This window comes from Leptidea sinapis, chromosome 12 (assembly GCF_905404315.1).
Source record: "Leptidea sinapis chromosome 12, ilLepSina1.1, whole genome shotgun sequence".
In the NCBI taxonomy this organism is placed as follows: Eukaryota; Metazoa; Arthropoda; class Insecta; order Lepidoptera; family Pieridae; genus Leptidea; species Leptidea sinapis.
The window spans coordinates 2,663,995-2,686,154 of record NC_066276.1 but is presented as its reverse complement, the minus strand read 5'-3'; the positions used below and the strand labels follow the sequence as shown (position 1 = coordinate 2,686,154).

General features: G+C 35.2%; 1 protein-coding gene across 2 annotated transcripts in view; it reads left to right on the top strand.

Moving 5' to 3' along the window:
- Positions 1 to 22,160, top strand: part of LOC126967039 (GAS2-like protein pickled eggs) — a 225,894-nt gene that overhangs the window by 92,847 nt on the left and 110,887 nt on the right. The window contains exon 1 of one of the 2 annotated variants that reach the window (XM_050811349.1): positions 19,181 to 19,320. The exons of the other annotated variant lie outside the window; for it this stretch is intronic. The gene's annotated coding sequence lies outside the window, so the exon portion shown is untranslated. Of the gene's footprint in view, positions 1 to 19,180; positions 19,321 to 22,160 lie in introns of those variants that run through there. 2 annotated transcript variants of the gene reach the window in all.

The following is a 22,160-nucleotide window of genomic DNA, read 5'->3' as shown; positions in this document are numbered from 1 at the left end:
ATGGGAAGCCGGATAGATTATGGGACCACAACGGCGCCTATTTCCGCCGTGAAGCAGTTATGTGTAAACATTTCTGTGTTTCCGTCTGAAAGGCGCCGTAGCTAGTGAAATTACTGTGCAAATGAGACTTAACATCCTATGTCCCTAGGTGAAGAGCGCAATAATTGTATTGCCTGAGCGGCACTGTATTGTAATGGGTAGGGCGAATCAATTACCAACAGCTGAATGTCCTGCTCGTCTCGTCCCTTATTGTCATAAAAAAACCAGCTTACATTGTCTGTATACTTGCAGATAATATTGATAAAATTGTGATTGAATAAAATAATAAACTGAAATGATAGGAAGTGACATAAAATTTGAAACGAACATGTACTAGATATGTAACACCATATTGAGAAGTAATTTCTTATAAAAATAAATAACTGTTTCCGGATTTAAGCTGCAAATGGAATTTATCGATAAAAAATTAATAAGTAACAAGTCATGTTAAAGTAATTTGAACTTTAAATAATTGATAATTATCAAAACAAAATTCGTCAGGTCCAAACGAGAAACCTACATACCTGCGCAATTTTACTCTACCATAAACACACATTTGAAAATGTATGAAATATCTGGAGTATTGTCCCCGCCAAGTCGAGCAGAAATAAGAGGCACGGTCGTACCATCCTTATCTCGAAGTAGTTCGGGCCATTTTCGAACCCCTATAACTTCTTTGTGGTTAAAACTAGAAACCTGAATTTTCAATTACCAAAACTTACCAAACAGTCACTGTATAAACATGGTATATAACAAATTTACAGACAGAAATTTCAAATTTAGAATAGAATAAGTGTTTAGTGTGTAAATCAAAAGAAAACAAAAGATTTTGCAATTTCGGTCCAGTTATATATATCATAAATAATAATAATAATAACTTTGTTATCCAGTATAAAATAATATATAGGATTACATAGTTATTAATGCAGTTGGTGCCCAAGCCACCAGGATCATTCCATCAGGACGCTATATTCATATTTTTAGTGTATCAATTCGTTTTGCCAAACTCGCTAATTTATAAACGATTGCGTGAACACAAAAAGTATAAAACACATAGATATGGGTCACACGTTATCATCGTGTGGGATTGGAGCCGTGTTGATAACAAGTGCATAATAGATAAGGGTACGTTGACCCATCTGTACTTCTGCGTCGCTGTGGAGTATCACTAATATAAAGGGCTAAGCTAAGCATGTCTATGAATGTAAAAAAATCGTTGTGACCCGAGCAAGTAGCAACGACCCTAATAACACCCAAAGACTCCCAACGTTTTGGGAGAAGAAGAGCCAGGGTATAGGGCTCAGCCCTGACACCCTCCTCCACACACACAGAGGGTGAGAAGAAAACTCGTCGTCGTCTATGAATGTGACCTTTGGGGTTAGTTTTTTTTTCTATCGAGAGCGATAAATGTGATGCCACTTCTTTAACAATAATAAAAAAAAACAGGGAAGTGACTGATCTGAATAAAAGCGAAAATAATAGAAGTTAAAATATACTATATCTCATTTAATGAGGGTAGTCACCTAAATTATAAGCAATTCTGATTTTAGTTTCATATGCTAGTGATGAGCCGATCTGGACCTCCACCTGTTGGTAAGTAACAACCCCCTCCCCCACAGAGCCACTCAGGACTTTTGAAAAACATAAAATCCTGAGCAGCATCACCCTGCTCTATGGCAGAATAAGGTGAAGCCGAAGTCCTAGCCGCCACTGGGCCATTGTCATAAATTGACAAATAAACTTTAATAATATTTTGATTGCCAAGTCGTAAAAGGTCAGCCACGCTTGACATTAGGTCATTGTTCATTCATTATCAAGTATTATTCTGACAGCTCGTCTCTACTCTAGTATAGTAAGTAGTCTATATTCCAAGTCACCATATAAACCAGTGCCACTTCGTACTCAGTTGCTCCTTAACGCACGAGCTAAATGGATGCTTTCGTCTTATTTATACCTATAAGGATTATTCTCAAATGATGTCGAAAAGTAAATAGATACAAATCAATTGTTTTAAAGCGTGTTTTAAAATTGCAAGATGCAGGTGTCTATAAACTGGACTGCGACTGTGGCCTGTCTTACATTGGGCAAACCAAACACAATATCTCAAACCGACTTGGGGCCGTTTTCAATAACGTATCTGCATTAATCTGTATAACATTGCTATCGCCGTTTAATGACAAGATCTTATCTATCCATAGTTATATCCAATATACACTAGCCTGCAAAAGTAAGTATCACACTTTTCAAATAAATTTTTTTTCTTAACTATAGAAGGTAGAAATTTAAGATTAAAAACGTTTTGTTGCAAATTTTATAGGCTTTAATTCTAAGAAACTAAAATTATACATTAGTAACATTTTAAACTTAAAAAAGATAAAACATTTTTAGTTTAAAGTAATTACATGTTATTTAATTTTTAATAACTGGTATTGCCTCCTCGAGCTCTGATTACAGCTTCGAGCCGGTTTGGCATACTGTTCACTAGGTTTCGGAGCCGATGTTGGGGAATATTCTCCCATTCTTCTACCAGGGCCTGCTTTAGTATCCTGAGGGTAGTAGGTGGTGGTGTGCGATATCTGACTAGCCTCCCACGCTCATCCCAGGCGTGTTCAATCGGGTTGAGATCAGGACTTCTTGATGGCCAAGCCATCACGCTGATACCGACCTCCAGAATATACTCTTGTACGATATGAGCCGTGTGTGGCCGGGCATTATCATCCATCAGCATCGATCCATCACCCATATTTGCTGAATACGGCCCTGCATACTCATTGAGAATCTCTTGAGCATATGTTTGCCCAGTTAGGGTGTCATTTTCTATGGCTACTAGCTCTGTGCGACCTTCTAAAGATATGCCAGCCCATACATGTACACTGTCTCCACCGTATTGGACTCTTTCTGAGATGCAGGCTTGAAGGTATCGCTCACCTGTAAACACTTCGCCTTCCATCAGAAGTGTAAAGGGAGAATCGAGACTCATCTGCAAACAAAATTCTTGACCATTCTTCTTCATCCCACTACATGTGTTCACGGGCGTATCGCAGTCTCACTACTCGATGCTGTCTCTCGAGTTTTGGGCCACTCACTGGTCTTCGGGGTTTCAAATTTGCTTCAGCAAGTCTTCTTCTCACTGTACTGTCACTAATGTAGTCCCTCCGGCTCTGAAGTAGCTGTTGCTGGACTTCAACTGCATTTTGGTGGCGATTTCTTAACACAGTGGAAATAATATAACGATCTTCTCGGGCATTGGTACACCTGGGTCTGCTATTACAAGGTCTCCTCAGATGGTGTCCAGTCTCTTCGTACCTTCGCTTTACCTTCTGGACCGTTCGTACCGTCACACCCACCATTCTTGCAGTGCGACGCATACTGATGCCTAGTTCCAGAAAAGCCATGATCCGAGCACATTCTTCAACTGAAAGAGGCATGATAAATAAATGTTATGTGCTTTTTAGCATAAATTTTTAAAACAAGACCCATCGATCTTGAAAAAATTTAAAACAGAAAGAAAAATGTGAATGGTAAAATTGTAAATCGGAAACGTCTACTTTGAAAAAGGAATGGTTTTGTTTTTGAAGTTTTTTTTCAGCCAATTCTTAAAAGAAGGTTACCGACTATAAAGTTTTTATGTACAAAATGAAATTCTCTTTGGAGTCCTTTTTATTTCGAAAGTATATCTTGTGAACTTAAAACGTTATCCCAATTTTAAAAGTGTGATACTTACTTTTGAAGGCCAGTGTAGTTATAGTCCAATGCTTTATGTTGGAAGGTTATTGAAATGTAAGTAAGCATAAAAGGAGAGTATTGTTTACCTCTAGTAAGTTAAACTAAGGATAGATAGGTTATTGAAAACGGCTGTAATAGAACACATTTCGGATATCAAACACAGACGTCACTCTAAGTCAGCTGTATGTGAACACATAACAGACCGTCCTTATCACTACATCCAGTTCGACTAACCAAAAGTTTTGGTAAATGAGAATAGATTTCGCCCAAGACTGGTATGTGAAACCATTGAATGTAAAAAAACACCCAAATTTCAATAGAGAAGACGGTCTAAAATTATCTAGCCCACATACCAAAATAAAAGAGGACACTGTCAGTAAATTTTGCCAAAAACCATCAGTCTATAGCAAATACCATCTCCGAGGCAATAAATGGCGCTAAACTTCATTTTGACAACTATGACAAATACTATCTTTGACACATTTCATCTGCAGTCCCCCTGAAAACGAGGTCTGGAAAATAAAAATGTAACTTTTACGCAAAAAATTAAATGTAAGAAAATTGTTAAAAAAAAAAATTAAAAAAAAGTCTTTGTTTCTTTCTAACAAGACGTCAAAATGAAGCTCGGCCTTTGCGCTTACAGCGGTTACAAAATATATCCTGGCCATGGCAAAACCATGGTTAAGGTTGATGGAAAGACCTTTACATTCTTGAACTCAAAATGTGAGGCAGCTCATCTAATGAGGGGAAATCCTCGTAAAGTAACATGGACTGTGCTATACAGACGAAAGTATAAGAAAGGTCAAAAAGAAGAATAAATGTAAAAACACAGATACCTACAATTACATGCGTTTTGATCCTTGAAAAATGTTTTATTTTAACAGTAATTTATTTGAAGTGTTGGTCTGGGAAGCGATGCACCAAGCGTCGCCCTCAGCAAGTATTAATCTGGCGCCGATCTTTATATGGCACAGTGTAAGGTCGTTGTACGATTGCTGTGTTCTCACGTGGCTAGGATAACACTCATGGTCGGACGATCGTGGGGATTATTTAGTTTCTTAAGAGGTATCTTAAGCAAACGCCCAATAACTCCAGAATAACATGACTTAACTGAGGAGTACCGAAGCCTACGTTTGGCCTCCAACTCCTTCGGTGTTTTTTTCTTAAATTTGATTGGTTATACCCGCTTAATTATCCTATCAGCATGAAATAATGACGTCATAAGCAGAGATCATCACTTAGGTACCACGAGATTACAATATTCATGTTTGTTCCCCTGTCTCTTAAAGTGACACTAAATTCCAGCGACCTTGAGCGATATAAGTACACGGCTGTCGGCCCGCCATCTATACAACAAAGCCAATATTTTCGAAATTCTTGCGAGGAAAACGTAACATTTTAACAGTTTATATGCCTACAATCCTCGTTATTCATGACAAATCTGAATAAATTAACTAACTATAAGAATAACTTTTCTGAGAGTAGTACTAAACAAATGCGTCATTCCATGCGAAAAAACTTGTTTAACTGCAAAGAAAAGTGGTAGTTCAAAAAGACTCTCGAGTGTTAACTATAACTAACAGCAAGCATTAGAAACCTACAAATAAGACTTATGGGTATTTATAACCGGATTAACTAGTGTTCATAGCTCCAAATGCTATATTTTAACCATCAAATTTGTCTAAAAACACCTTGTTTGCGTGTTTTAATGCTTACTCTTCACCTTAAGATTAAGGAGTATACCTAGCGCATATTAAAATAAAAGAAACTTAGATTAAGGATTGATCTCCGCTGCGCTCCAACTAGATACCGCACTACCTAAGCACGATAGCTTTTTTTACTGCGGCAACTATTAGATGCCTGTGTGCGTAGCCTTGACCTTGTCCCTGTGTCTTTCTTATTTCTTGTAGAAATATTTTTACACAGTCTTACTACGCAACCCGGCATTTTAGTTTCAATTATTAGCAAAGTTAAACAGATGTTCTTGCGTGTCAACGTCACATATTCTTCGTGACTGGCTCGAGTACGCCCAGTTGGGCGTAGTTGTAGTTACCGCACTTTGCAACTACGCCTGCAGTATGTTTTTGGAGCGTAGCGGAGATCAATCGTTAAGTCGACACTAAATGCCAGCGACCTTGAGCGATATGAGTTCACGTCTGCCGGCCCACCATCTATATAACAAAGCCAATATTTTCAAAATTCTTGCGTGAAAACAGTTTATATGCTTACAATCCTCCTTATTCACTACTAATCTGAATAAATGAACCTACACAAAAAAGGACAAGCTATTAGAATAACTTTTCTGAGAGAAGTACCAAAATAATGCGTCACGCCATGCCAAAAAACTTGTTTAACTTTAAAGAAATGTGGTAGTTCAAAGAGGCTCGGCAGTATTAACTATAACCAACAGCAAGCATTAGCAACCTACAAATAAGACTTAAGGATATGTGTAACAGGATTAAGTAGTGTTCATAGCTCGAAATGCTATACTTTCACCACAAAACTTGTCTAAAATCACGATGTGTGCGTGTTTTCTGCTTACTCTTCGCCTTATATAGCAATCGAGTATAGTTGAACATAAGATATGCGATATAGCAATTCAAATATCTCTTAATTTGTACCTTATTAATAATTATTATTTAAATTCATATGCATAAATATTCTGTACCGGTGAAATGTCTGTCTTTCTATGTAGTCATAACATGTAATAAAGTAGTTCATAGTAACATTCATCGGAATATAATTAATGATCAACATAATACATTATGTTGACGGAGAATTTGCAATGAGAACACTGAGAATGTAATGTTACTTGTGCTGTAAGCTTTATGACTTCACTAGTGTTGTGTAACCTGATTTAAATTGTCGATAAATAATTTACACTAAGTTCTATATTTTATATTTCTCTAGAACGTATTTTTACACAACGGTTTTCTTTTAATTCAACAAGCTAACCATTTCTTGTGAGAAGATAAAATATTATTAATTAATCAGCGTTCTGAATAAAATTAATCTTTTTGTGTTTATTACATTTTCATTTTACTACTGAACGTAACTGCGCGGCGTGACTGTAAACTGGAAAATAGTAAAACGATATTAAATATCCTCGATAATAGGAGATAATTCTAATTATGGAACATTTCAAATTTTTTTTTGTTACTTATCTTTTAACTTCAGTAAGGACGTCAGGGAATATGTCAAACATTTGTTATAATAAAACGTATAGTAGAGCTTTTGTAAATATTTCTATCTAGACACTGTGCTATCAAGAATACTATGTAGTAATGTTTCCCAAATACATTCAAAATTATCATTTAAGGTCTGCGAGTTAAATAACACTAACACACACAACTATCTAACTAATATACACTAACTCTAATGGATCAAAAGACGTACAATAAGTGGTGTATAACAGCGTAATAAAATTTATTGAAGTGGGCGTTACTTTGCGGAAATCCATAATTATAGACTAAGACTTAGAGTCTCGTGAGCGATTTTGGCGAGTCAACATGTCCTGAGGATGCCTCGTGTAGAGGCGAAACATGTGTCGAATTGTTTAAAAGACATATATTGGCGGAATTAACACTAAAGAAAACTGAAAACATTTGGATAACAGCGTAATAATTATTTGGTTGTACCAAAAAATTATCACTTAATGTTCTATCGATAAAACTATCCCATCACTAGTCACTTCCGCAGTCCAGGTAATTAGCTCGCAGTGAACGTGTCACCACTACCGAAATAACGAAGATTTCACTAAGATTTTCAGCGGGGCTGCCTGATTTAGTGCGCGACGTGACTAATTTCATTACAGCAATTATGTTCTATAATTATTATATTTGCTATTTTACCGCACCAATCTAACCATCCATCTATCTAGTTTATTATACCATTATAATGCTATATTAAATTATATTATTATAATAATCCTGCAGACAAACTGTCCAAACAGTTTTGCGGGACTATGTTAGCTTTTAAGATTCTTTCTGTAAATGATTAATGGTATAAATAAATAAATAATAAAAAAAAATCATGTCTGTTAATATCGCTAACGTTTTAAAAATAAAGAGTACGGGAACCTGTTATACCCAGGACAGTTTTTAGATATATACTATCTGACCCAGCAAACGTTGTATTGCCATATAAAGTAATAAATAAAAAAATCCATTGCCATCTTGCAACCCTATTGCGAATCTGTGGATGTAACACAATAATATAAAAATCGTAAATGAAAAATAGGTGTTTATCGTAGACGAGCGAAAAATTTAAATTGTATGTATTTTTTAAAGTTGTATCATAAAAAAATAAAAAATAAATATTTTTTATAAAATGAAAAAAAACAATTTGGGGTGGACTACCCTTAACATTTAGGGGGATGAAAAATAGATGTTGTCCGATTTTCTGACCTACCCAATATACACACAAAATTTCATGGGAATCGGTCAAGCCGTTTCGGAGGAATTTAACTACAAACACCGCGACACGAGAATTTTATAAATTAGATATTTTTTTTTTATTTGTCGAACTGTACTCAAACGATTTTTGCATATTTTGAAAGGTCAATTATTTGATTATTCACCACCAAAATATCAAAAATGATTATTTCATACTTTTTCGTGTTTTAATAATCAAAACGAAAAAAGGGATCTATGGCCAAGGTACAACATACCCTATGTAAAAAATAAGTCGCTTGACATCTGTTAAATCGGTCGCCATCTTGAACAGTAATGCCAACTTAAAGTTCTATACCTCTAAAAAAAACATCCTTTATAAACCGTTTTATTCGGTTAAACAACATATAATACAAAAAATAACTCATAAATTCTGAACAAAATCTAAATGATATTCATAACCGTATTTTATTCATACCGAATTTTTATTTTATTAAGGGTTTTTACCTACTCTGTGAAGATAGCCCTTAAGGCTTTTACAGCGAAGCCGGGCGGCTGACAACTGGACCGAAACTGCATCATTTATTTCGTACTAATATGTGGGTAGAAATATTTTTTCACTTCTCATGCTCTGAAATTGCTTATTTGTACACGATATAGGCTGCACAAAATCTATTTTTGTGCCTAAGTGCATAAACGTAACTACTCATAAATGTATCTAAATTAAGGCAAAGAAAATGAGCCATACAGCCAAACACAATAAAAAGTTCAGGGATAGAATTTGTTATTTTATAATATTTAATTTAATGTATTTGCCTCATGTGGTTTTTAAGACATAAAAGATATAAAATTTAAATAAAAATACGGTAGGTTATTTAATTAATTAAGAAATATATATTACAAAATTAATTTTAATAGTAGGCTGTATAGGTCTGGAGCCCAAGCCTAATATCAATGTCGTAAGATTAAAAAAAAAAGCGGCGGGAAACAGGTCTTGTTTTTTCTTGCGTTTTTTAATTTCTTCAAATTTGCTAAAATTGTTAGAAATGTCCAGTCAACAAGAGGATTTAGCACTCTCACCCAATACGCTTATGGAAATTAATGCACTGAGAGTTGTGCAACAGATATTACCGGCAAAGTCTCGGGAAAAATATCTCAAAGTTTACGATAATTTTCTAAATATCGTCAGAGCCATCTTCTTATAATATGCCATCTTCTCACAATATGTCATCTTCAAAAATTCTGAAAAATATCGTTAATATGCCGGGAAAAACAATTTCCTTCAGTATTCAGAACTGTACATATTTTACTTTGAATATTAATTAAAGAAATGTTATGTAATACTACTGTTATATTTTCTAGCAATCGAAATGTAAAGCAGAGTTTATAACTCGTCCACAAAACCATTTATTCTCGACATCACTATCAGCCTAAAGGTCTCGGATAAAAATGGTTCGCTTTGTGCACTCGTTGTAAAATCTACTATTGTTTGACGAAAAATGTAGCTGGCCAGTTATATTTAGTAAATGCTATACAAATTATAGTTTATTTGTTACATACTTAAAAATTTAAATTTGTAATTTGTGTATTAATTTGTTTCACACGTAGGTAACTAATAGTAGTATGAAGCACTATACTATACTATACACTCGAGTGAGTTGAAGACATCAACTACGCCTGAATTGATTCCATTCTCCAATTAGTGAACAATGTACTAATTTGCTTTTTAGTTATAATTTAACGACAAAGAGCACGTCAAATTAAAAGATGGGAGGACGATTTACCAACAGGATGGAGAATGAAGAACACAAATGAAGAACAGTTTCTTCCACTTATCTCTATCTTGTTCTCTTGGGGAGCGTTGTGTCGAAAGATATACCAATAAAGTAGTTGCTCTACATTGATATAATTTTAATTAATTTTACTTTTTAATAGATTTAAGAAAACCTGTGTAATAAATAGTATAAAAGTTAAAATGTATGGTCAATGAATTTTATTATCAACAAGGCTTTTATTATTATTATTATAATAATTTGGAGGCTGCTTGGAACATAATGCCTAGTTTGGCCACAGTTGTGTCTCCTTCTGCCGGGAATTAGCAATGTGTCAGTATTATTGCGGCATTGCTTGTCAAATAAACAGGCTTATTATGTCTCAGAGGTTCAATTAAAAAATCCTGCGGCACTGCATTACGAGGGCAGAGTATATAACCTGCTATAGGGTGAGAGTCCTGCTTGTTTTATCACCTTTGCTCATTCATTTATTTTACTTATATATCTAACTTAACTTATTATTTCTTGGAAATCAAACATGATTCCTGCCGCCGAATTCCACCTTCGCACGACACGCCACAAGTTAGGATATAATCCCCACCATCTGGATGTGTGGCGGTCCTCCACAGTGCGGTTTTCAAGGAGCTTTCTTCCACGTACTACAAAGCGTTGGAATGAACTTCCTTGTGCGGTGTTTCCGGGACGATACGACATGGGTACCTTAAAAAAAAGCGCGTACACCTTCCTTAAAGGCCGGCAACGCTCCTGTGATTCCTCTCGTGTTGCAAGAGATTGTGGGCGGTGGTGATCACTTAACAACAGGTGACCCGTACGCTCGTTTGTCCTCCTATTTCATAAAAAAAAACCTGTAGAAAATTGTAATACGCAAAATAATTATTGCAGTCAGGCCCTAAATCATCGAGAGGTCAAATTTCAGAGAAGTGCTATAACTGAATGATCCGTACCCTACATAAGAGTACAATGTCTCGTAGATGACCGCAAATGAGCGAGCTGGTAATGATTTGGTCAGCCGTCAGGTAACCAGTAACCGGAGTTGGCGCCGCGGCTAATGCTAGGTCAGGGTCGAACACACGCAAGTCTTGTAAACAGACGTGTAGACATATTTTACCACATTTTACCAGTGGGAGGCTCCGCGGTGCATATTTCTGCCGTGAAGCAGTAATATGTATGCATTATTGTATTTCGCTTTGAAGGGCGCTGTAGCTAGTGACATTATTGGTCAAATGAGACCTAAAATCTTATGTCTCAAGGTGACGAGCGCAGTTGTAGTGCCGCTCAGAATTTTTGGATTTTTCCAGAATCCTGAGTGGGACTGCATTGTAATGGGCAGGACGTATCTATTACCATCAGCTGAACGTCCTACTCGTCTCATTTTTATAAAAACAAATAGAAATATGGGTTATTAGTATGTTTACTAATATTTGGTAGTACACAAAAAAAGTACACAATCTACGATATATAGACAATTATTTTCCTATAATGTGGCAAATTCTTGAATAGAATTTCATGTGTTAATTGATTTACGAGTAACAACATGACGTCAGGAATATACGTCCTACGTCAAATATACGACAGAAATGTTCAAATATATTACGAAATTCAAAAGAATTGTTAAAAGAAGTATAACTATAATAGACTTTCTTAAATCGTATCACAGATCACGGGACCGACCATCGTCAAGCTATTTAAATTATAAATTTTCTAGTTACAATTTTGATACAAAAAAAAGAAGAAGCCCTGAGTTTCTTTCGCCCGTTCTTCTCGTCTGAGGCATACATTTTCTTATAGATCTATTTTGATCATCATTATCATGTGATTTTCCCCAAAGTTATATTAATACTAAAGTACATGTTTACCGTATTATATGCATAACGCATAACTTGTAAGGTACCGTAATATAACATTAAATATGTTTATTAAAAAATACGTGTCGATTTTTTATTTGAAAATAATCATGAAATGAATAAAAGTAGTTTGCTTTTATTCATTAACTCTCTTATAATATTTGGGAACTGTAGACTTTTATCCAAACAATATTTTATGTTTTTAAAGTGATAACCCTCACTTCTAGGATTAATACACAAATAAATTTTGATAAACAAAATTTTATGAACGATGCGGGATTCCACAACCTGAGAGTTGAACAAAAAGCAAACAGAATTTTATAACGAGGCAGTACTCGAACGGTTAGCTCAGTTGATTAGGACACCGGCACGGAACGCCGGATATCGTGGGTTCAAATCCCGCATCGTTCATAAAATTTTGTTTATCAAGACTTTTATCCACTTCGAAAACATTTTTCTTTGAAAACAATATAGTTCTACAGTAAGGTGCTTCTTGATGTCCCTGGGTGGTAAAAGAGTGTGAGGGTATTTTATAATGTACTAGCTGACCCTTATATATTAGATAATAATATGTTATATCTGTTTAATTTTGTTTTAATGATTTAACTGAAGCTAAATCATAGTTTATTAAAAGTTATCAATGGATCCCTCTACTTAAATCCCCAAGAAGGATTATATAAAAAAAAAAGACGTGTGGCACTCGGGGACTGCCGCGGTAAAGCTATTGCATAGCATTTTTTATCAACTTATGCAATTATAATTATTTATTTCTATATGACTATGGCGAAATATCTATATACATCTAGTAAGTGGGGTGTTAGGTTATTTTCGTTACGGAATTTCTGGATTCGGTCTCCACGCTTAAGGCCCGCGATAGAAGCTATGCAATAGCTTAAAAATAATACTAACATTACAATTTATTAATAACGAACCGAACATTACAAGCCAACCTGAAATAAAAAATCTTGCATTAAATAAAAAGATTCTTAATATCATCATTGAAAGTCACGGGGAAAAGTTAGTGGAACATAAAAAGATAGCAAGTTCACATGTTGATAACATAATCGCATGAACAGAAAGCGATGAGAATTAGCTGAAACAATAAGTATTATATCATAACAATACGGTTAGGGTCGCTGCTCGAAACTCGCACGGTTATCAAGTTTTCTAATCGACAACAAAAACACGAGCTTCATAACTCATATCGCGATATAATTTTCACGCTTATTACGCACTTAACTTACTTTTATTAATGGAAGAGGAAGGCAAACGAAAAAATCAACGTACGGGTTACCTGGAGGAGGAGGACGCTAGGAGGAGAAGAAGGTAGAAAGGTAGAATCGTCCCGGAAACACCGCACAAGGAAGCTCATTCCACAGCTCGGTTATATGCCGAAGAAAGTTCCTGGAAAACTTTGGAGAAACGCCACTCATCAGACAGTGGGGATGATATCCTAATTTATGGCGTGTCGTGCGAAGTTGGATTCCGGTGGCAGGCATCAGGTCAAAACAGCTCTTCTCAACAGTCCCCTTGATAAATGCGGTAGAAGACAAACAATGAAGCGAAGTCTCTACGCAACACCACGTAATCTAGCCGTTCACAGAGCACTTTGTCCCCGATAATTCGAGCAGCTCCGCGTTGCACGCGGTCAAATGGTTCGACCTTTAAACTGAGGTGCACCAGATCAGAGGTGACAGCAATACTCCATATGTTGCTTGACTTGCGGTTTGTAGAGCGCTAGAATGTAGAAGTCTTGAAGTATAGCCGTGCTCTATTTGTAACGCCCGTCTCTATCTTCGAAGCCAATTTGGTTTTGCCTTCCAAATAACTGCGGAATTGGCAATCGAGATATCGAGACCTAGGATTCTCATACTAGGCGAGGCTTTAAAGGAAGTGTTATCGAAAAGCGGTGATACGACAAATGAGGCGAATAAGTTTGTAAAATTCTAATAAAAATATTTTAGAAGATATATTATAATAAGTCTTAAGAACTGATATTATGTAGTTTCGTATATTTTTTATTTTATCTTAATAAATTATTTATGCGTCGATGCAGTACACGGTAAAACCCGAATGGGTTTATGTTTGTACTCACATATGAGTAAAATTGTAAAATATATTTTGTGTATAAATAAGATAAAATAAAAAAATCCAAAGGGAATTAAATAAATAAATAGGAACACATTATATCTGTATTTTGCATTCCGTGATCGAACAATATCCGGCCATTTCTTGCAGTCTGAGGTTTCGTTTGGGATTCTACCTGGGCTCAACATCCACCATCCCCAACGAACAATGCATACTTACAAAGCACCCCTGTAGCGTGATCCTTTTTAAAATTGATGAAACTGATGTTATACAAGATAACTTAGAATCCAGATTTGATATATTTCTAAATATCTATTTATCTTTAATTACACATACATTGTAATAAAAACACTAATTAAAATAATAAGTGACATTGAATCAAGTAATAATGTAAAAATATTAGTAAATATGTCATCCCATAGATGAATTGTCATGCATATGTTTGAAATGGAATTAAATATACTAAGCATCAAAAGTAATTATTTTTAATGGCTCAATTTCGTCGTTGGTAAGTACAACGATATATTTTAATTATCCCTGTGATCCCGGTAAGGATAAAAGGCAAAAAGAGTGAAAATATTTCATTGCAATCGGCGCGGCGCTTGGTACTTTTTTATGAAAATAAAGGACGAGACGTGCAGTGCCGCTCAGGATTCTTGAAAACCCCAAAATTTCTGAGCGGCACTACAATTGCGCTCGTCACCTAGAGACATTTGCCTAATAGTTTCACTAGCTACGGCGCCCTTCAGATCGGAACACAATAATGTTTACACATTACTGGTTCACCGCAAACAAAAGGCGCCGATATGGAACCTATAAACTAGCGGCATCCTGTGCAAAAGAGCCTCCCACTGGTGACTGCCCTAAGTCGCCTTTTACGACACCCTCGAGCTTGGGACTTCCCTATTCTTTTTATGCCCCGGCGGCTTCCTACTACAGGGCTCGTGTTCAAATAATCATGTAAATCTGAGGTTTTTAATTACTTAATAATATCTAAAGTAAGTTTTAGTTTCAAATTTCTATAGGTATAGGTGCAACATGTTTACTTTCCATCTGCAAATGTAAAATTGTAAGCTTCTATTTATTACATTCGGTAATTTAAGTTCCTTTTACGCTCTTCCTTCTTGAGAAATTTCATAATAATTTTTTCAGTTCTACGTTCGGAAGCCTAATAATTAATTATAAGCAAGTCACATATCATCATCATCAGCCAGAAGATGTCCACTGCTGGACAAAGGCCTCCACCAAAGATTTGCACGACGTTCGGTCCGCCCTCATCCAACGTATTCTGGCGATCTTGACCAGATCGTCGATCCATCTCATGGGGGCCTACCAACACTGCGTCTTCCGGTACGTGGTCGCCATTCGAGGACTTCACTGCCCCAACGGCCATCTGTCCGTCCAACTATGTGCCCTGCCCACTGCCACTACAGTTTCGCAATCATTTGTGCTATGTCGGTAACTTTGGTTCAACCACGGACCTCCTTATTTCTGATTAGATCTCGCAGAGAAACTCTGAGCATAGCCCTCTCCATTGCCCTCTGAGCGCCCATAAGTTTTCTCATAAAGCCCAAAGTTAGCGATATATAATATATGAAAATATAATATTTCTACAGCTTTAATATCTTGCTCTACCAAGTGAAACTATACCTTTAACATGTACCTTAGTAAAGTTCTTACACGCTATTGAGTGTGAACTGTCGAGCAAGTCTAAATAAAATGATAAATAGAGCACAAATATTCCAATATATATCCAAATGTTTTGAGTTTTCTTTAGTGTTAATTCCGCCAATATTCGTCTTTAAACCTTCACAGGTATGTAAAATATTAAAATTATTATTGTTTCCGAGTGAGTGACCGGTGTCAATGAAATGTTTCGCGAAGTGTGAAATGAACAAACAAATTTGGTCTCTTCACCATTGTTACGTATCTCTTCCGTGGGTAATACGTCACAACAGCCGACCAATTACAGCGAGTTATTTCATGGGACGAGTCAATTTGATTCAGTCTCATGCCAGATTTTGACGAGTCAACAATGTCCTGAAGATGCCTCGTGTAGAGGCGAACCATGTGTCGAATTTTTTAAAGACAAATATTGGCGGAATTAACACTAAAGAAAACTCAAAACATTTGGATAATTATGGATTTCCGCAAAGTAACGCCTACTTCTATTCTTAAGTTGTAAACACACAGTTGTACTGTGGAAAATCTGAGTCTTGGAATAATTACATCATAGTTATCATGGTGACAAGTCCCAATAAGGTCGTGTTCTACTCTTTGACGCAGGTCCGTATTGTAATTATGATGAAACATTTTTTCTTCGTACCACTATAGCAGTCTATGTTAGCAAAATGCATTTTCCATCAAAATTATTTTCTGATGCTAAAAAGTCATTCTTCAAGGCAAGTTAATAATGAAGACTATGTAGTTAATATTAACAAAATAAATATAATTCGGGCGTAGCACCAATTCTAACAAACAAAAAGAATCACTTATTCGCTTAGGGTATTTTTCATATATACTTGTGTACCATTTAGTACCACTTCGGGAAAGGTTGAGCTTTATTGAAAAACTATACTTCCAATACTATGATTACATAAAATGAAAACTATCATTAAGGGGAAGCTTACTAAGAATACTGACAGCATTACCGCGTTGGATAGCTAGGCTGATCCAGTAGCCTTATTGAGGCGCGAAGATGTCCCAAGACAAGTGCCTCGACACCAAATGGCACAAAGATGTAAGATTCACGGAGACCGACATATTTGCGATGCTTGTTGCTGGCAGTCGAAGCAGCAGCCCCAGCACCAACTGACGTAACTTGGACATGAGAAGGAGTCAGAGTATCGATGCAAGTCGCGTCCTACACCAGCGCCCGTCCCCGTGCTCAAGCCACCAACGTCATTCTATATATACTGTATTTTAAACTGTACGTGCTGTTCAATAGCTTAGCTAAGTTTAAGGGCTCCTTCATATGAGTTAGTATTCAATTTTACACTGGATAACAGACTATATTAGGGCTCACTGAGCATAGATTCAAGAAATATACGAGGTTAAGTCGACCTATTCAAGTTAAGGGCTCATAGTTTACATGGTTTCTGACTGACTTGACTATGAAACAATCTATCCTAAATTTAATCATTTTCGAGATATTTGGACTTTTTTTTTGATAAAAATAAGGGATGAGACGAGCAGGACATTCAGCTGATGGTAATTGATACGCCCTGCCCATTACAATGCAGTGCCGCTCAGGATTCTTGAAAAAACTCAAAAACTCTGAGCGGCGCTTCGCTCGTCACCTTGAGACATAAGATATTAAGTCTCATTTGCCCAGTAATTTCACTAGCTACGCGCTTACACATTACTGCGTCACGGCAGAAATAGGCGCCGTTGTGGTACCCATAATCTAGCCGGCATCCTGTGCAAAAGGAGCCTCCCACTGCTCCCACTTAAAATTTTTATAAAAAAAAAACCACCCGATATTCGGCTATCACTTTAAATATTTTGAAATGTGGCTTACCTATTATTAATATTATTTTATTTTTACATGTAAAGTAAGATTCTTTATGACCTCAATAACCAATATTGTACGTAAAAGGAATACGGGAATAAGGCGACTTAACCTGTTACCCTGAATAAAGAAGGTTATCGTAGATTATCGTAGACTCCTCTTAGTATGGGGGTACCACAAGGGTCTATTCTTGGACCCTTCCTCTTCCTAATTTATATAAATGGTCTACCTAACCTTGTAGAAAATAAACACAAGGTGGTATTGTTTGCGGATGACACTTCACTTATATTCAAAGTGAAACGAAGTCAAGTTTTGTATGACGAAGTAAACAATGCTCTATCTGACATCGTGTACTGGTTTAGCGCCAATAACTTATTGTTAAATATTCATAAAACCAAATATATTAAATTTACCGCGCCAAATGTCAAAAATGTAGATGCGAATATTTTATTAAATGGAGAGGTGGTAAAACCAGTGGAATCTGCTATATTTCTTTGCATTACTCTTGATTCCAAATTGCAGTGGGGCCCCCATATTGAAGGATTGGCGAATAGGCTTAGTTCTGCAGCATATGCGGTTAACAAAATTAGACGGTTAACTGACAAAGATACGGCGAGATTAGTATACTCTAGTTATTTTCATAGTATTATGTCCTATGGTATATTGTTATGGGGCAGTGCAGCCGATATTAATACTATCTTTGTGCTGCAGAAGAGGGCTATTCGCGCGATTTATAACCTAGGTCCTAAAGAATCATTAAGGGAAAAATTTAAAGAAATAAACATTTTGACTGTTGCTTCTCAATACATTTTCGATAATGTTTTGTATGTTCATAAGCACATTGAGGAATTTTCATGACATTCATAATGTTAACACGAGGAACAAACATAAACTTGTTCTGCCTACTACTCGGTTGGGTCGAGTTAGTAAGTCTTTTGTTGGGCGATGTATATGCTTCTACAATATGATCCCAGAAAATGTACAAAACAAATGTGTTACGAAATTTAAAAGAATTGTTAAAAAACGTTTGTGTGGGAAAGGTTATTATAGCATAAACGATTTTCTTAATGACACCACGGACTGGGAATAAAGCGAACACCCTCAGGCTCTTTAATTATAAATGTTTATTGTACGATATTACATTGTAATCCATATTTTATATTAAAAAAAAAGCCCGCTGAGTTTCTTGCGCCCATTCTTCTCAGGTCTGAGGCAGTCTTTTTTGAATGGGTGGTAGATTTTGACGTTCAATAAGTGATTTTAAATTCTATTTTGAATAAAAATATTTGAATTTGAATTTGAATTATAAAGAAAATAATGATGCATGGTTCTTGACTGGCTTTCATGTAGCCTAAGTAATTATTAATCCATAGTTTAAAAGATGGGCTTGGAGTTTCTTATCAGATCTTGTCCCCATGTCAAAGCCCTTTACGAACTGATGAAGCTTCAAAACGTTTAGCAAGTATTTATTGTCACTCCCTAATGTAAATAAAATAAAATAAATTTCTTGTCACCAAACCTGTTAAAAGGTCTTTCTCATCATTTGCACATCAACAAATGATAGCGTCTGTATACAAATTATTTTGCCGTTGCATTCATTTTAGACACGATATCAAATGTGAATATTAAAAGGTCATCTAGGTATTCTGAATCTTATTCAAACAATAATTTTACCACGAAATATAAATATTTTGAAATCGCATGAAGGCTATCATTATTCGACAGTGGCCGCATCCCCGCGTTGCGCATACGCACAACACAGCTTAAAATTCAACGACGAACTAAATTACGATTGATACAAAACTCAGTCTGCGATCAACGCTCGAGTTATATGCGCGTGTTCGAGCACGGCACAAGTCGCCGGAGTGTTGTGTTGTAGTGGATTTAATTATTTCAGCTGTGGCCGAATTGTTTCTTATCAAATAGAGGTAAAATATACCTAATTTATTACTAATTATTTATATAAACAGACTTGTTAATTCATTGTCATATCCTTAACGTCCTTTTTGTTACAATAGATGTTATTATTAACTTGCATTGAACATTTGATATAATTTTTGCGATGAATATTATTAGTCCTTCATAAATCGTATTGCGTGTAATATACCTACAATATAAAATATGACATTTAAATGTTTTTTTTTTGTGTTTGACAAGTTTATAATTTTTTATCATTACAATCCCGAACTTCATAATTTTTTCATGATCAGGGAATCGAATGAGTAAATACATTGGATTGAAACCGGTAGTAGTCTTTTTAAAACGTCACCTATATGAAGGTAATATGTACAAAATATATTAATCATAAAATACTTATTGATAAGATTAGATAATCTTTTGAGTACCTACCTATAGAGATACAATTGAAAATAATTTTTACTGTTTGTATCGAATATTTTATTGTCTCTCGTAGTTTTATTGGTTTCTACATTTTTGATTACTTGAATTATTATGTTGTTTTATAGCTGGTAGCAAAAACTTTACGAATATATTTACCATCTTATAAACTTATATATAATATTAATTTTATTTTTTTACAAACACAAAGTTATGGCCCGCAGTTTACATAGATATTATCAATCCATAATAAATGAAAGTACTTATGTATGTATTAAAAAAAAACATGATATAAAATATATTTTGGCATAATATTAATAGTATTGGATTTATTAATGATATTTAATTTGGGTTTTTTTTTTCGTGGAACGCAAAATGATACAGATTGCATTTTCTTGAATTAGGAACATATAAATATTCATTAGTTAGGGGTCCTCGAAAAATTTTTTAGGTACCTTTAACTAAATTTGTTCTGGAACCGTAATTAAGTATATAATTTTATATTGATAAGCTTTATTAGGCGTATATATGAGTAAGTTGAAATAACCTCGGCCGTTTACTATTGCAGCAGTGATATAACTAACAAAACAAGAATTAACGTTTCCATCTCACCAGCATTCAATAATAATAAATCGCATCGGAATCGGTCTATTAATTTTGGAGCTATTATGATGCCACAGACAGACACAGATATAGGTTAGGCTTTAAATTAGATATAATCCCTGAGTCGGGGGTTAAACTTCAATCCGTAACATCTATTATTTTTTGTCTCAATATTTTATCTAACTAGAAATAAAGAATTTGAATGTAGCTTTCTCTCTAAATAAATAATGAACCAAAAAACCCAAAAATTCTGAGCGGCACTACAATTTCGCGCGTCGCTTTGATACATAAGAGGTTAAGTCTCATTTATAAGGCCAGTAATTTCTTTAGCTTCGGCGCCTTTCAGACCGAAACATGATAATGCTTACACATTACTGCTTCACGGCAGAAATAAGCGCCGTAATATTTATGAAATTGCTTATGTACGAATACAAACAATTTGACTATATTGCCACAACAATTAAATATTTTCTCGTGTAAATTAGTCTCTTAGTAACCTACACTTTCCTGAAGAGACCGTGGTTATCAACTAGTATCAAAAAGTACACCGAAGAAAATTTTCAATGATTCGTATTAGGACCAACACAATAGCAGAAACTGCTTTATGAAGAAGCAATTAATATTATTGTCACGATCATTATTTTAAATAACAATTGTTGATTCAAACTTGAGAGTTGCTTGGCTTTGTCTCACCGAAATTATTTAAGGCGTTACTACACGCTGGTGACCTTGACCATATGGGGGGTGATCAGGGCGTACGAGTCGTATTTAAAGGTTAAAATATTTATTAATTAATAATAATTGATGACTTAAAAAAAATTAACACTATCACCCGATGTAATTTTCTTTTCTGCATCTTTGGAAACAAAAATTATGTTATTTGGAGTAATATTAACCGAACGTTTATGTTAACACTGATTGAAACAAAAATAAAAATGTAATAATATTACAGAGAAGTCAAATAATTATGGATTCTTATTGGCGAAGCGTTCTGTTCAGTTCTACTGTACCTACCTCGTGTGAAATCACTCACAGCTCAAGATCCATATTGGCACGTATGACTGTAAAAAGTAGCGACAAAGTCTAGTAATATTAATCAAGTGGGTTCATAAAAACAAACCTTATAATCGTTAGTTATATTTTCTTATTACTAAGATTTAATTATTAATGATTAAATTATTGTCTAATCCAGCTTAATAGTCTATTTAAACCTAATATAATTAAATTAAACTTGAATCACTACTTATTATAAAAAAAGTCCTCTGCCGCGTCTGTCTGTTTGCGATAAACTCAAATACCACTGCACCTATCTTCACAATGTTTTGACCAATGGTTAGCGTGGTTCTCGAGGAAGGTTTTAGTACGTTATTTGTTAAGTTATTGTTACATTTTCGTATGTATTAACGAAATTTATTGGAGATGTCGGAAAAAATAAGCCGTCTGGGAGCTTTGAACGAAAACACTGTTAAAACCCTTTGAGATATAACAAAATAATGTACGGTGGAATTGTGTATCTTATATATATAGGTTATAGGTCTACCGAAAAGTCCGCGATGGCAAATGTCTTTCTCTTAAAGATAACATACTATATCCATTTTATTATTTTCAAAATTGGCAATTATAAAGCAGTACTGTTGCTTCTCAATATATTCTTGATAATGTAATGTATGGTCATAGGCACATAAGTCAATTTGCCAGAAACTGTCATAACCATAATGTTAACACCAGGAACAGACATAAACTTATAATGCCTACTACTCGGCTAAGTCGAGTTATTAAGTCTTTTGTGGGGCGATGTATATGCTTTTACAACAAGATCCCAGAAAAT